The 12,099-nt window shown below is 41.0% G+C and overlaps 1 long non-coding RNA gene across 6 annotated transcripts in view; it reads left to right on the top strand.

The window, feature by feature from the left end:
* Positions 1–12,099, top strand: part of LOC127492741 (uncharacterized) — a 296,618-nt gene that overhangs the window by 66,494 nt on the left and 218,025 nt on the right. For 2 of the 6 annotated variants that reach the window (XR_016220181.1, XR_016220179.1), the window contains exon 3: positions 11,829–11,964. The exons of the other annotated variants lie outside the window; for them this stretch is intronic. This is a non-coding gene — a long non-coding RNA (uncharacterized LOC127492741). Of the gene's footprint in view, positions 1–11,828; positions 11,965–12,099 lie in introns of those variants that run through there. 6 annotated transcript variants of the gene reach the window in all.

Raw genomic sequence — 12,099 nt, 5'->3', positions numbered from 1 at the left:
AGGTGAATACATGCCAAAAGTTATACTAATACCACATTATATTGTCTTTTATTTGATTGGCATTGACATGCATTGGACTTCTCTTAGCTTTCAACCACAGGAAGTTTCTTTAGTTTAATATCTGACTTTTGCTTCTACTGCAACCCATCCGAATGCAAACATTCTTTTGGAGAAGAAAGTAAGCAGCTTGGCTTGAGGTGGGTGGGGAGCTTGTTGAAACACCATGAGTTAAGTCTTTATGGTCAAGAAGGGATTCGAATGGTCATAGCACAAAACAGAACTTTTATATACTGTCAATTTAACACTCACTAATCTGAATAAATTACCACTGTTTACTTAGTTACTTAGTCAACATATTTGAGAAATATTGTTACAGTAGTTATATTGCACAAACAATTACAAAAGTGATTCTATTTGTTTCAGCAATTTGCTTTCATTTTTATCTTTAACATCAAGAATCTTCTACATTAGATATGTCTAGAGTCTTTTAAAAATTATAAATACTGGGTGTCATATATTACCTGTAATGCCGAGTAGATGCTAAGTATGAAGGTTAATATCAAACCCAGAAGCCACACCACAGAATAGTTATATTTTAACCAACCCGAAGTTTATACTTGGAAACATCTTAGAAAGTATTGCTTCTGTTGAGTATACTGCTTTCTTGTTTTACAATTATTTTGGTCTCTTATTTATATTGAAGTCAGTGTTTGGAATTAGGGATGTGCTGATAAATTCTGAATCACGTAATTTAAGGAGAAAATGCAACTGAATTATATCTTACAAGAGAAATGGACTCTTTTTGCATTCACAAGCAGTTTACAAGAAACAGGAAACACTGCACATTTATCTTCTTGCCTAGGTTTCAACATGTAGTGAATTCAAGGTAAGTAACAGCTGTCAGAGATAAGCAGGATTCATACTGAAAGATTAGCAACATTTATAATAGTGCACATGTGAGCCTTCATATTAGACAAGTTGGTAAAACTGTACATTAATGTTTTAGGTTGAAGCCTGTGATATCACCATGATTACTGGTCAAAAACCAAAGAGTGGCCATTTCATTGGCTTCAGCCTTGGACCTCTGAGAATTGAAAAGAACCTGGAGTAGTTATGAACTGATTTTAAGGAATCAAGGATTCCCTATCTGTTTATTGTTCAGCTGAGGGACTTAAAATCCCACAAAATGCCAAGTACTGTTCTAGTAGCTGTGAGAATAGACATAAAAAGATGAAGTCCCTTCTGCTCATGGATATGCCATTTCAATGGTGAAGCCTGATGATAAATATGTAATATCATGTCACCACAGAATTAAATGCAGGGTTTCACATTTCATGTTCATGCACACATTTTTCTGGAGGGAGAGTTCAGTGAATTCATGAGAGTGTTTTATGATCACCAAAACATTAAGAACCAGTCACCTATGATTTCCTCGACATTTGACAGATGGGAAAATAAAAATAGAGACATTGAGTGATTTTTCTCACTACCATACAGTTCATGGACAGCTAATTTAGGATCAGTACACACACCTATTGTTGTCCATTGGGAGGGAGATGATCTGTGATTTTTTTTCTTCCTTTCAATTTATTCCCTTTTTCATAGTCCTTGCCTACTATAGAAAATCAATAAATTTAAGCCAAGAGTTGGAAATTTGGTCAGAGAGACCTTGATCTTAATTTTGGCATTACCATGTGTGAAGTTTAGTGCCTATGGAATATTGGCTGAATTTCTGAGTCTCAGTTGCCAAATTTGTGGAATGATGACAGTAAATGGTAATTGACAGATTACTGTGAACACTGAGATCTGTCTCTCTCTCTTTCTGTCACACACACACACACGCACACACACACTCCTGGGTAGAATGTCTTATACCTGATAAGCATGTTAGCTATCATTGCTATTACTTTAAGATTCAGGAAAGTCTGCTCATTGGTGCCAGGTCCCCAAGCTCTACAAAATCTCTCCACTTGACTGTCCCCAACTATGATTCAAATAGCAGTTGCTGTGCTCCTACTAAATTCAGGGGAGATGCAAGGGGTATCAGTGATTTACTCCTACAAAGAACCAATGATATACTCTTGAATTCACTCAAATCTTGGTTCTTCTATTTGTGCTTTTAGATGTTGTCTGAATTTTGTATAATAAGCATGTAGTGATTTTTTTTTAAATAATGAGCCTATTTTCACTGTAAAAAGCACAATATGTGAATTGAGTTGTTGGTGACTTGCCATATCTGTCCCTTTGAAATCCATCCTGTGTCTCTGGCAGGCTGGGGTACATGGCTGTTGCTGCCTAAGGGGATCTTGATTGATCTTCTCTGGTGGCAACAACGCTCTGCTCCTCCTTCCTGCTTGAAAGAGGAGCGGCTTGGAAGGGCGGTCAGCTTGGAAGGCCCTGGAGGCCAGCTCTTGTTCCCACAGTGTCTGACTCAGAGTGAAGCTGGCTCTGCTCTCTAGTTTCTCTTCTCTCCACATCTACTGCATCTGAGCTGTTCTCCAAACAAATACAGACTGTGAAGTGTGGGATCCATGCTTCACCAGTGATGGAGGAGAGACAAGGGAAATAGATCCTCTCTGCTTAGGTGAGGGTGAGACAGTGAGGGAGGCAGACAAATTCTTAATGACCTTTAACTTCAGAAATTGTGTCCCTACCTCAGGATCATTTTTTATTTTCTCCAAGAATTATTTTGCATGTGAAATTATGTGCATTAAAAGGATACATTATTTTTTTTATTTTTACAACTGGAGAAGGCTTGAAATCCATATTCTTTTCACCGAAATGAACTATATAAATGATAGTGTTCATTTATATTACAGAGTATGCATGGAAAAACTTGGGTAGACTTTTCTACAGAATTATTATAATTGATTTGGTAAAGATAGAAAGCAATGAGTAAGAAATGATTAACCTTTGGAAAACACCAGGGTATCCTGACTTGGTACAATGAGGAAGTTTTCAACAGCTGGGAACAGTATGAGTGAGCAGCTAGTACGAATGTGATAGGGAGAGATTTCCAAGGACTTCAACATACACAGTCAGACATACACTGATCGTGCAAGTTAGGGATGTTGTCAAGCAAAAGGACTATATATATATATAAAATTACATAAAACATCTATATTATATATAACTACAAAAGGGACAAAAGGCACATTATTTATATATGTAATTACATGTCATTTTACATTTCAAAGAAGAAAACCTCAGATTTCTTAGATCTATTCCTCTTGGATATTTCCACAGCAGAATCCCCAAGAGGAAGAGAAGTGAGAATGGATACTTTTCAATCTGTAGGGGAGTTGGGTTGGGAGTCTATTTTCAAACAGTATATAGGAAATTTTAGAATTATTCTGTGTCTTCTGTCTTATTTTAGAAAGTCAGATATGGCTGGCGCCGCGGCTCAATAGACTAATCCTCCGCCTGCAGCGCTGGCACCCTGGGTTCTAGTCCTGGTTGGGGCGCTGGATTCTGTCCTGGTTGCCCCTCTTCCAGGCCAGCTCTCTGCTGTGGCCCAGGAGTGCAGTGGAGGATGGCCCGGGTGCTTGGGCCCTGCACCCCATGGGAGACCAGGAGAAGCACCCAGCTCCTGGCTTCGGATCAGTGCAGTGCACCGGCCGCAGCGGCCATTGGAGGGTGAACCAACGGAAAAGGAAGACCTTTCTCTCTGTCTTTCTCTCTCACTGTCCACTCTGCCTGTCAAAAAAAAAAAAAAAAAAAAAAAGAAAGAAAGAAAGTCAGATAAGTCAGATAAACTACCCCATCCCTTGCCTTTTTAATCTTGGAATAGATGCTCTAGGAAGACATCAGGCTCAACAACTGGGTTGGAACAAACAGTGCTTTCTATCAACATATAATATATGCATTTCTGTTTAAGAAACAAAGCCTAACATGAGGAATTTAAAAATTTTTTTTAAAGATTTTATGTCGCTCCCCGTCTTCGTGGAGGAACGACACAGGACCCTGCGTTGTTCTTTCGTCTGCTCGGCCCTCCCCAGGTTTGCTGCTGGTTCTTCCCGGGTTGGCTACCGACCCTTCCACCTCCGTGGAAGGGCAGTTCCCCCTGCCACATTCCCCACTTCCGCGGGGGAGCGGCACACCGCCGGCCGGCTCTCTCGGGGGCTGCACAGGTGTTCCTTCAGATAGATGTTCCCCTTAGATGTTCCTGGTGCATGTTGTCTCTCTCCTCCTTTATAGTCCTCTTCCACCAATCCCAACTCTGCTACCCACACGCCGAGTACGCTGCTCTCCTCCAATCAGGAGCAGGTCCTACAGTTTATTGGTTGAACTGGAGGCAGCTGTGTAGAAGCTGTTTCTCCCTTCTCAGCGCCATATTGTGGGAGAGCAGATGCATAGAATAAGTCTTAATTCCAGTAACTCAGTCCAGTCCGGGTTGCTCCCCACAATTTTATTTATTTATTTGAGAGGTAGAGTTACAGACAGTGAGAGGGAGAGACAGAGAGAAAGGTCTTCCGTCTATTGGTTCACTCCCCAAATAACCACAATGGCTGGAGCTGCGCTGATCCAAAGCCAGCAGCCAGGAGTTTCCTCTGGATCTCCCATCTGGGTGTAGGGGCTCAAGGATTTGGGCCATTTTGTACTGTTTTCCCAGGCCACAGCAGAGAGCTGTATTGGAAGAGGAGCAGCCAGGACTAGAACCGGTGCCCATATGGGATGCCAGTGTCACAGGCGGAGGATTAACCTTCTGTGCCATGGAGCTGGCCCCAACATGAGGAATTTTCTCAGAATAAACAGGAAAAAAAAGAACCACAGTAACTTAATTCAGATTTCTAGAATCATCTGGGATCTACAGGTTGTTTTGTCTCACTTAATTATGGAAGTTATTAAAAGACATCTATCTCTTTAAATAATTCTGTTCAGGAAGAGTTGTGCACATTGTAAATATTTTGTGGTGTTTTATGTGTTAAATATCTAATCACTAGTATTTAACATATAATACATGCATCATTTTGCATATCAAATGGCAAACAATTAAAACACAAAAATAGTCAATGTTGCATTATCCTCTGAACTGATATGTCAAAAATGAAAAAAAAATTAAGAGTGATGGGTTTTATAATTAGAAGGGACCAATATCAAAATAAGATCAGACTTAAGATCAGGGAGAGGGCCGGCACCGCGGCTCAATAGGCTAATCCTCCGCCTATGGCGCTGGCACCCTGGGTTCTAGTCCTGGTCGGGGCGCCGGATTCTGTCCTGGTTGCCCCTCTTCCAGGCCAACTCTCTGCTATGGCCCGGGAGTGCAGTAGAGGGTGGCCCAGGTCCTTGGGCCCTGCACCCGAATGGGAGACCAGGAGAAGCACCTGGCTCCTGGCTTTGGATCAGCGTGATGCGCTGGCTGCCGTAGCCATTGGAGGGTGAACCAATGGCAAAAAGACCTTTCTCTCTGTCTCTCTCTCTCTCTCTTTCTCACTGTCCATTCTGACTGTCAAAAAAAAATAAAAAATAAAAAAAAAAAAGATCAGGGAGAGGAAAATGAGAGATTCTTGTTACTTGCTTATGTTAAAGAAGGATACAGAATGCCTGGGAAGAAGTATGAGGAACATCTCGGGAAAAATCCCCATCAATTTAAAGTGTCAAGTCTATGTACTAATTTTGATTTTAAGACATATATTAAAAATGCAATCCATACTAGAACAGTCATATAATTATCATTCTGAAATATATGGCTTTTAGGCAACTGTGAGTTCCCACCATCTCGACACCATGAATGAAGCAACTTCAAAAAGTTCATGGAAAATGCAATGAAAATATGCTTATTTTAGTGCAAAACAATTTTGAAAACCATGTATAATTTTCTCATAGTATTTTCCATGAACTTTTTAAAGACGGTGTAGCTGGACAATGGAGGTGAAGAGAGTTGCCCAAGTAGCCTGACAAATGGTAAAACAGAGATCCTCACACAGGTTACCTGCATTATAGCACTTGATTCTTATGGCTTATGTTCTATTTCTTTCCCATAGATCAAATACTTTTGAAGTGGTCAGTGTCTTCTGGGTGCTAATTCACTCTCATCCCCCAATCATTTTAAAAACATATAAACTTTAAAACTAAATTAAGTAGGCAACTGAAGTGTTGGAGATGGCAGTATTACAACCAGCAATGCCTATGAACAATGACTTAATTATCTCAGCCTTCAGTCTGGAGAGGCTAATGCCTTAAGTGAGAATCATCCAGGTCTTAATTTAATTGAAATGCTATAATCCCAGAGAATATTCTTTTATGGCATTTCTTTTAGCTGTCTAATTTTACACAGCTATACTTAATTTGTTAGGTTCTCGTCTATTCTGCTGTCTGAACAGAACGATGTGTGTGTTTCCCCTTTCCCCTACAGAAGTGGAACTTTCTGCAAAGTGTGAACACATCGTTCCCCTTGAATTTACAGGATAGCAGCTGCTTGGGGACCTGGTTGGGCGGTTTAGGTCTTTTGTTCTCCACCTGTGTTCAGCTACTAGAGTTATATTGTAGTAATTCATGATTCAAGGCTGAAGAACGGGCTGCCTTCCAGTATCCCATTGTTTATAGCCCTGTGTTTTGTTTCGTAATCATTTATGTTATGAATCTGATCAAGAACCCGGGTGTGCTGATTTTTGGTAAGCCCATGTCATACTGAAGGTTCAAGAATTATAATGCTCATAGGAAGAGAGGAATAGAGGAAGAAGGAAGGAATATTCATTGCCTTGACTCCAAATTATGGTGAGAGAACTTTGCTAAATGCAGAAAGTTAAGATTATAGCAACTCTTGACAGTTTTGTTGTGGTTTGGTTTACATGCCACAACATCCTCTATGAAGATGGATCTCCATTTATCACAGATGAGAAACAGGACATGGCCCTCGTGACTTCCCGCCTTGCTCTTAGCATAATGCGTTCAACAAATGAAACAACAGGAAGTTTTGCTGGAAGCCGTTGGTGGCTGAGGTTAAACAGTAAGCAGTGACTAGCTTGGAAATCCTGTAATATCGAGCACTGCCCTCACACTCACCCCTATGTGTTGGGTTCCAGGTGACAATAAGATAAGTATTTATCTAAAGGAAACTGTTAATTGTGGGGTTTTCTCCTGCTTTATTCTCTAGAAAGCATTGCTTGTCTGAAGTTGTATGCTGTGCTCTGGCTCATATGATCATACTGTTAAGGGGCATAACTAAACTTTTCTGCAGAGAGAGACAGAACAATGGAATGCAATGTCGTCATGGTTGAATACCAGCAAGGCATTGCAGTAATACTTTTCTTGGCACAGGGTAAAGTACAACTGAATCCTTTTCAGGCGCTGTGTGTTATCCATTGAAATTGGGACTTTGACATTTAGGACTTCGGTTTGCCTGGTCCCAAGACATTAATTTATCAGTTCAAAAAATGCTACTTAATATGCCAGGTACTCAAGACCTTCAGAAATTTTATAACCATAATTCTTGAGGATATGGAACTTGTAGGGCCATTGTATATAACCACAGTCCACTTCACAAAGCAGCCCTCTCAATTAGTTCCACAGGAGAGTTAAGCTGCAGAGAAAATGAACTGAATGACTCTTTTCTCAATGCTTTCAGGAATGGTGCTTAATTGGTACCATTCCAGATGTATAGGAAATAAGTTAATTCATCACATACAATGGATATCTTAGGCCATTAGGGCTTAATTGACTCTTGATGATTTTGTGTCAAAATGAATAAGACCCTTGCTTCTTAGAGACCAAGTACATCCTCAGTCAAAACTAGTAGGAGGAGACAAAACAACCAACGATGAGGAGGCTTGCATACTTCCCCTCCCAAGACAGTTGACCTTGAAGAGAGAATGGACAAATAAAAGTGCGTAGATTCTCTTAATAGCCCATAGTGTTGAGCTAACTGGAGGAGGATTGCAGAGAAGAAGGTCTTATTCCGAGACAGGAGGCTACTAAGCGGCAAGTTAACATTGAATTGGTCTGGGAAGGAAGTCTATAAAGCAGCTGGCAGGTGTTAGGGACGGAAGAAAGATGAGGGCATGCCAGTTAACAACTGCTTGGAGTGCACAATGTGCTAGAATCCATTTGAATATTCTTGAGAGATGCAAATGAAGATTGGATTTCTCATTTTGTTCGAGTTTATTTAAAGACATGTCTCTGGATCCAAGCCACGTGGATGTTGGTTTTGGTAACAGTGAACTCCTATGAGCTCAGGGGCATGTGTTTCTAGCTCTGCTGGGTGTTTGTGATTGTACTCTTGGGTGCTGATCTTTACCTCCTGTGTTTCAGCTCTTCCACTCTGAACTACCTTTCTGTCTTTCTTTCTTTCCAGTTCTATCAGTCAATTCTTCTAATGGTACTGCTTCCCAAATGTGAATTTTTCTCTTTCAGATTTTCTATTCTATTTCTGTCTGAGATGCCATTGCTGGGCTCCAAAGATACGTGATTATAAGACAGAAGCTTTGCTCATACTTCCATCCTGAAGCAGCACTAAGTTGGAATACTTTCATGCATCTTTTTGTAATATCCTACTCAATCATTCATATTTTTCAGGCTGATGATGAATTCCACTGACTTACATTAAAATTAAAAACATTTCATGCTGCATATTTATATTGTGATACAAACTTCACCCTCATTCTATCTCCTTTCTTCTCTTTTGTATGTACTGGCATCTCTCTTGTTGGTTTAACTCTTCAATTTACAGTTATTTTTTTTTTTGTTTGTTTGTTTTTGGTTTTGGTTTTTTTTTTTTTTTTTTTGGTTAGGGGCAAGAGACACTCCAACATGGGAGAACAAACATATGTCAAAATGTGAAAAGATATTTTATAGGTTTGAAATGTTTGACCGTTGCAGCCAGCTACACTTTATCTGTAATAGTGTACTGTTGTGTCAGGGTCCCTGAGAATCCTGATTTGTTCTCTGAATTAAATAGATTTCAACTCTATGTTTTACTTTTCTTTATTTATTTATTTATTATTATTATTTTTGACAGGTAGAGTGGACAATGAGAGAGAGAGACAGAGAGAAAGGTCTTCCTTTGGCCGTTGGTTCACCCTCCAATGGCTGCCGCGGCCGGCACATCTCACTGATCCGAAGCCAGGAGCCAGGTGCTTCTCCTGGTCTCCCATGCTGGTGCAGGGCCCAAGCACTTGGGCCATCCTCCATTGCACTCCCTGGCCACAGCAGAGAGCTGGCCTGGAAGAGGGGCAACCGGGACAGAATCCGGCGCCCCGACCGGGACTAGAACCCGGTGTGCCGGCGCCGCTAGGCGGAGGATTACCCTATTGAGCAGCAGCACCAGTCTCTATGTTTTACTTTTCTATCTCAAGTAAAAAAGGACTGGTAGCCTAATTTCTGTGTATATTGTTACTGGGTTTGGCCCAGTTCATCTACTTATATTTAAAGACACTGTTGGGGCCGGCACCGCGGCTCACTAGGCTAATCCTCTGCCTTGTGGCGCCGGCACACGGGGTTCTAGTCCCAGTCAGGGCACCGGATTCTGTCCCGGTTGCCCCTCTTCCAGGTCAGCTCTCTCGTGTGGCCAGGGAGTGCAGTGGAGGATGGCCCAAGTGCTTGGGCCCTGCACCCCATGGGAGACCAGGAGAAGCACCTGGCTCCTGCCATCTGATCAGCGTGGTGTGAGGGCCGCAGTGCGTTGGCCGCGGCGGCCATTGGAGGGTGAACCAACGGCAAAGGAAGACCTTTCTCTCTGTCTCTCTCTCTCACTGTCCACTCTGCCTGTCAAAAAAAAAAAAAAAAAAAAAAAGACACTGTTGGAAAGAGAAATGCAGGATGATGGGAGACAAAACATTGATCATTTCTAAGCAAGTTCTCAAACATTCAATAATTGTCCAGTGGGTATAGGGGCTTGCCACTGAACAACAAAAACAACAACAAAATCTTTTAGATGGAGACACATGAATTTGAGGCTGAGATATTTTGAGTTACTTTTTTTATTAAAAATATTTCTACTTTGTGCTTATATGTCACTAAAAGAAAGAAAACAAAATCAACTACTTATTTGAAGGAGTCACCCTACAATCACCCAAATTCTTGAAGATCTCTGCTCAGTTAAGCATCAAATATAATATGCTTCATAAAAAGATAACATGCTTCAACATAATTGTAAGAGGAACTTGATGAGAGGAAATGCTTAAAACACATGAACTTCTGCATCTTAGACACTATGATTTCCTACATTAGCTTTAAGACATATTTTTTTTTGCAGAAATAAATGAAAACACCACCATCAGTTGTTCCCGAGATATTTTAGCTTGTTTTTGTATTTGTGCACGTGTGTTATCCAAACATGGAATAAGCACATTCATTAGGAAATTAAGGTTCTTTTTTCATTTTCAATTCTCTTTATATACAGAAGATCAGTTTAGCATACATTAAGTAAAGATTTCAACAGTTTACACCCACACAGAAACACAAAGTGTAAAATACTGTTTCAGTAGTAGTTACAGCATTAAATCACAATGTACAGCACATTAAGGACAGAGATCCCACATGAGGAGTAAGTGCACAGTGACTCCTGTTGTTGACACTCTTGTTTATGGCGTCAGTAATCTCCCTAGGCTCTTGTCATGAGTTGCCAAGGCTATGGAAGCCTTTTGAGTTCACTGACTCTGATCTTTTTTAGACAAGGTCATAGTCAAAGTGGAAGTTCTCTCCTCCCTTCAGAGAAAGGTACCTCCTTCTTTGATGGCCTGTTCTTTAGGAAATTAAGTTTTAAAGTTTGTTTATTCAGAACAGAATCCCCTAACCGGTCATTTCAATCAGATTTATGTTATCCATAGTGGCATTACTTGAGTATAGTTAATGTCATTTGTTCAACCCTGGTATTCTAATTTCTCTAATGCTTCTGTCCAACAGCACCCTCAATGCACATGTGCTGGGTGCCCTACTGCATTTTTCTTCTCCATAGGAGTAGTCAGCAGTAAGTTCAACATACATTGCTCTGAGCTTTCAGGCTATACAGAATTCTTACAAAGTTGTGTTATGAGAATTCTTTTGTTGAATACATCATCACAAATTTCCCTATTTCAGATTCAGTTTAAATCATAAAATCTGTTTAGATCATAAAATGGAAATGGCTCTGCATTGACTTATCTGGGCACCAAAAAACCTGCATTTAGTGCTCTATAAAGATTAACTGGATGAATGACTTTTTTTTTTTTTTTTGACAGGCAGAGTGGACAATGAGAGAGAGAGACAGAGAGAAAGGTCTTCCTTTGGCCGTTGGTTCACCCTCCAATGGCTGCCATGGCCGGCGCGCTGCGGCCGGCGCACCAAGCTGATCTGAAGGCAGGACTCAGGTGCTTCTCCTGGTCTCCCATGCTGGTGCAGGGCCCAAGCACTTGGGCCATCCTCCACTGCACTCCTGGGCCACAGCAGAGAGCTGGCCTGGAAGAGGGGCAACCTGGACAGAATGCGGCACCCCGACCGGGACTAGAACCCGGTGTGCCGGCGCCGCTAGGCGGAGGATTAGCCTGTTGAGCCGCGGCGCCGGCCATGAATGACTATTGAAAGTCATTTTGCCCAGAAAGGAAGTTTATTGAGTGTTTAGAGAGAATTTCCAAATGTTCATAGAAACTGGAACTGAATAATACATTTATTTTGTAGAAAAACTTTTGCAATCTGTGGCAGACATTGGTGCAGCCATTAAGGAACCACTTGGCATTGACATCCCATAGTGGTGTGCCTGATTTGGGTCACAGCTCCTCTGCTTACAATCCAGCTTCCTACTATTGTGCACCTGGGAAGCAGCAGCTGATAGCTCAAGTAATCTAGTCCTTGTTATTGCAGGTGACCTCAATCCCCTCAATGATATGCTTTTCCTCCCTTGCTATTCATTCCAGATTGCTTTCAGCCTTAGCTTGCACCTCTCTGCTAGTCCAGGAGGAAGGAGCCAAGAAGAAATGCTAAAGATCAAAAACATTATAACAGAAATGAAGAATGCCTTTGATGACCTCATTAGTAGACTGAGTACAATCAAGGAAAGAATCTTTGAGCTTGAGGATATTGCAACAGAAATCTCTAAACTGAAAAGAGTAGAAAAGAAGTGAAAAAGAATAGAAAGGTATCTAAGAACTGGGACAAAAGGTGTATATGTATGTAATGAGAATAGCC

This window comes from Oryctolagus cuniculus, chromosome 14 (assembly GCF_051225735.1).
Source record: "Oryctolagus cuniculus isolate XC-2025 breed Fujian yellow rabbit chromosome 14, ASM5122573v1, whole genome shotgun sequence".
Classification (NCBI taxonomy): domain Eukaryota; kingdom Metazoa; phylum Chordata; class Mammalia; order Lagomorpha; family Leporidae; genus Oryctolagus; species Oryctolagus cuniculus.
Note: the sequence above shows the minus strand (reverse complement) of the source record. Positions and strands in the feature narration are given on the sequence as shown.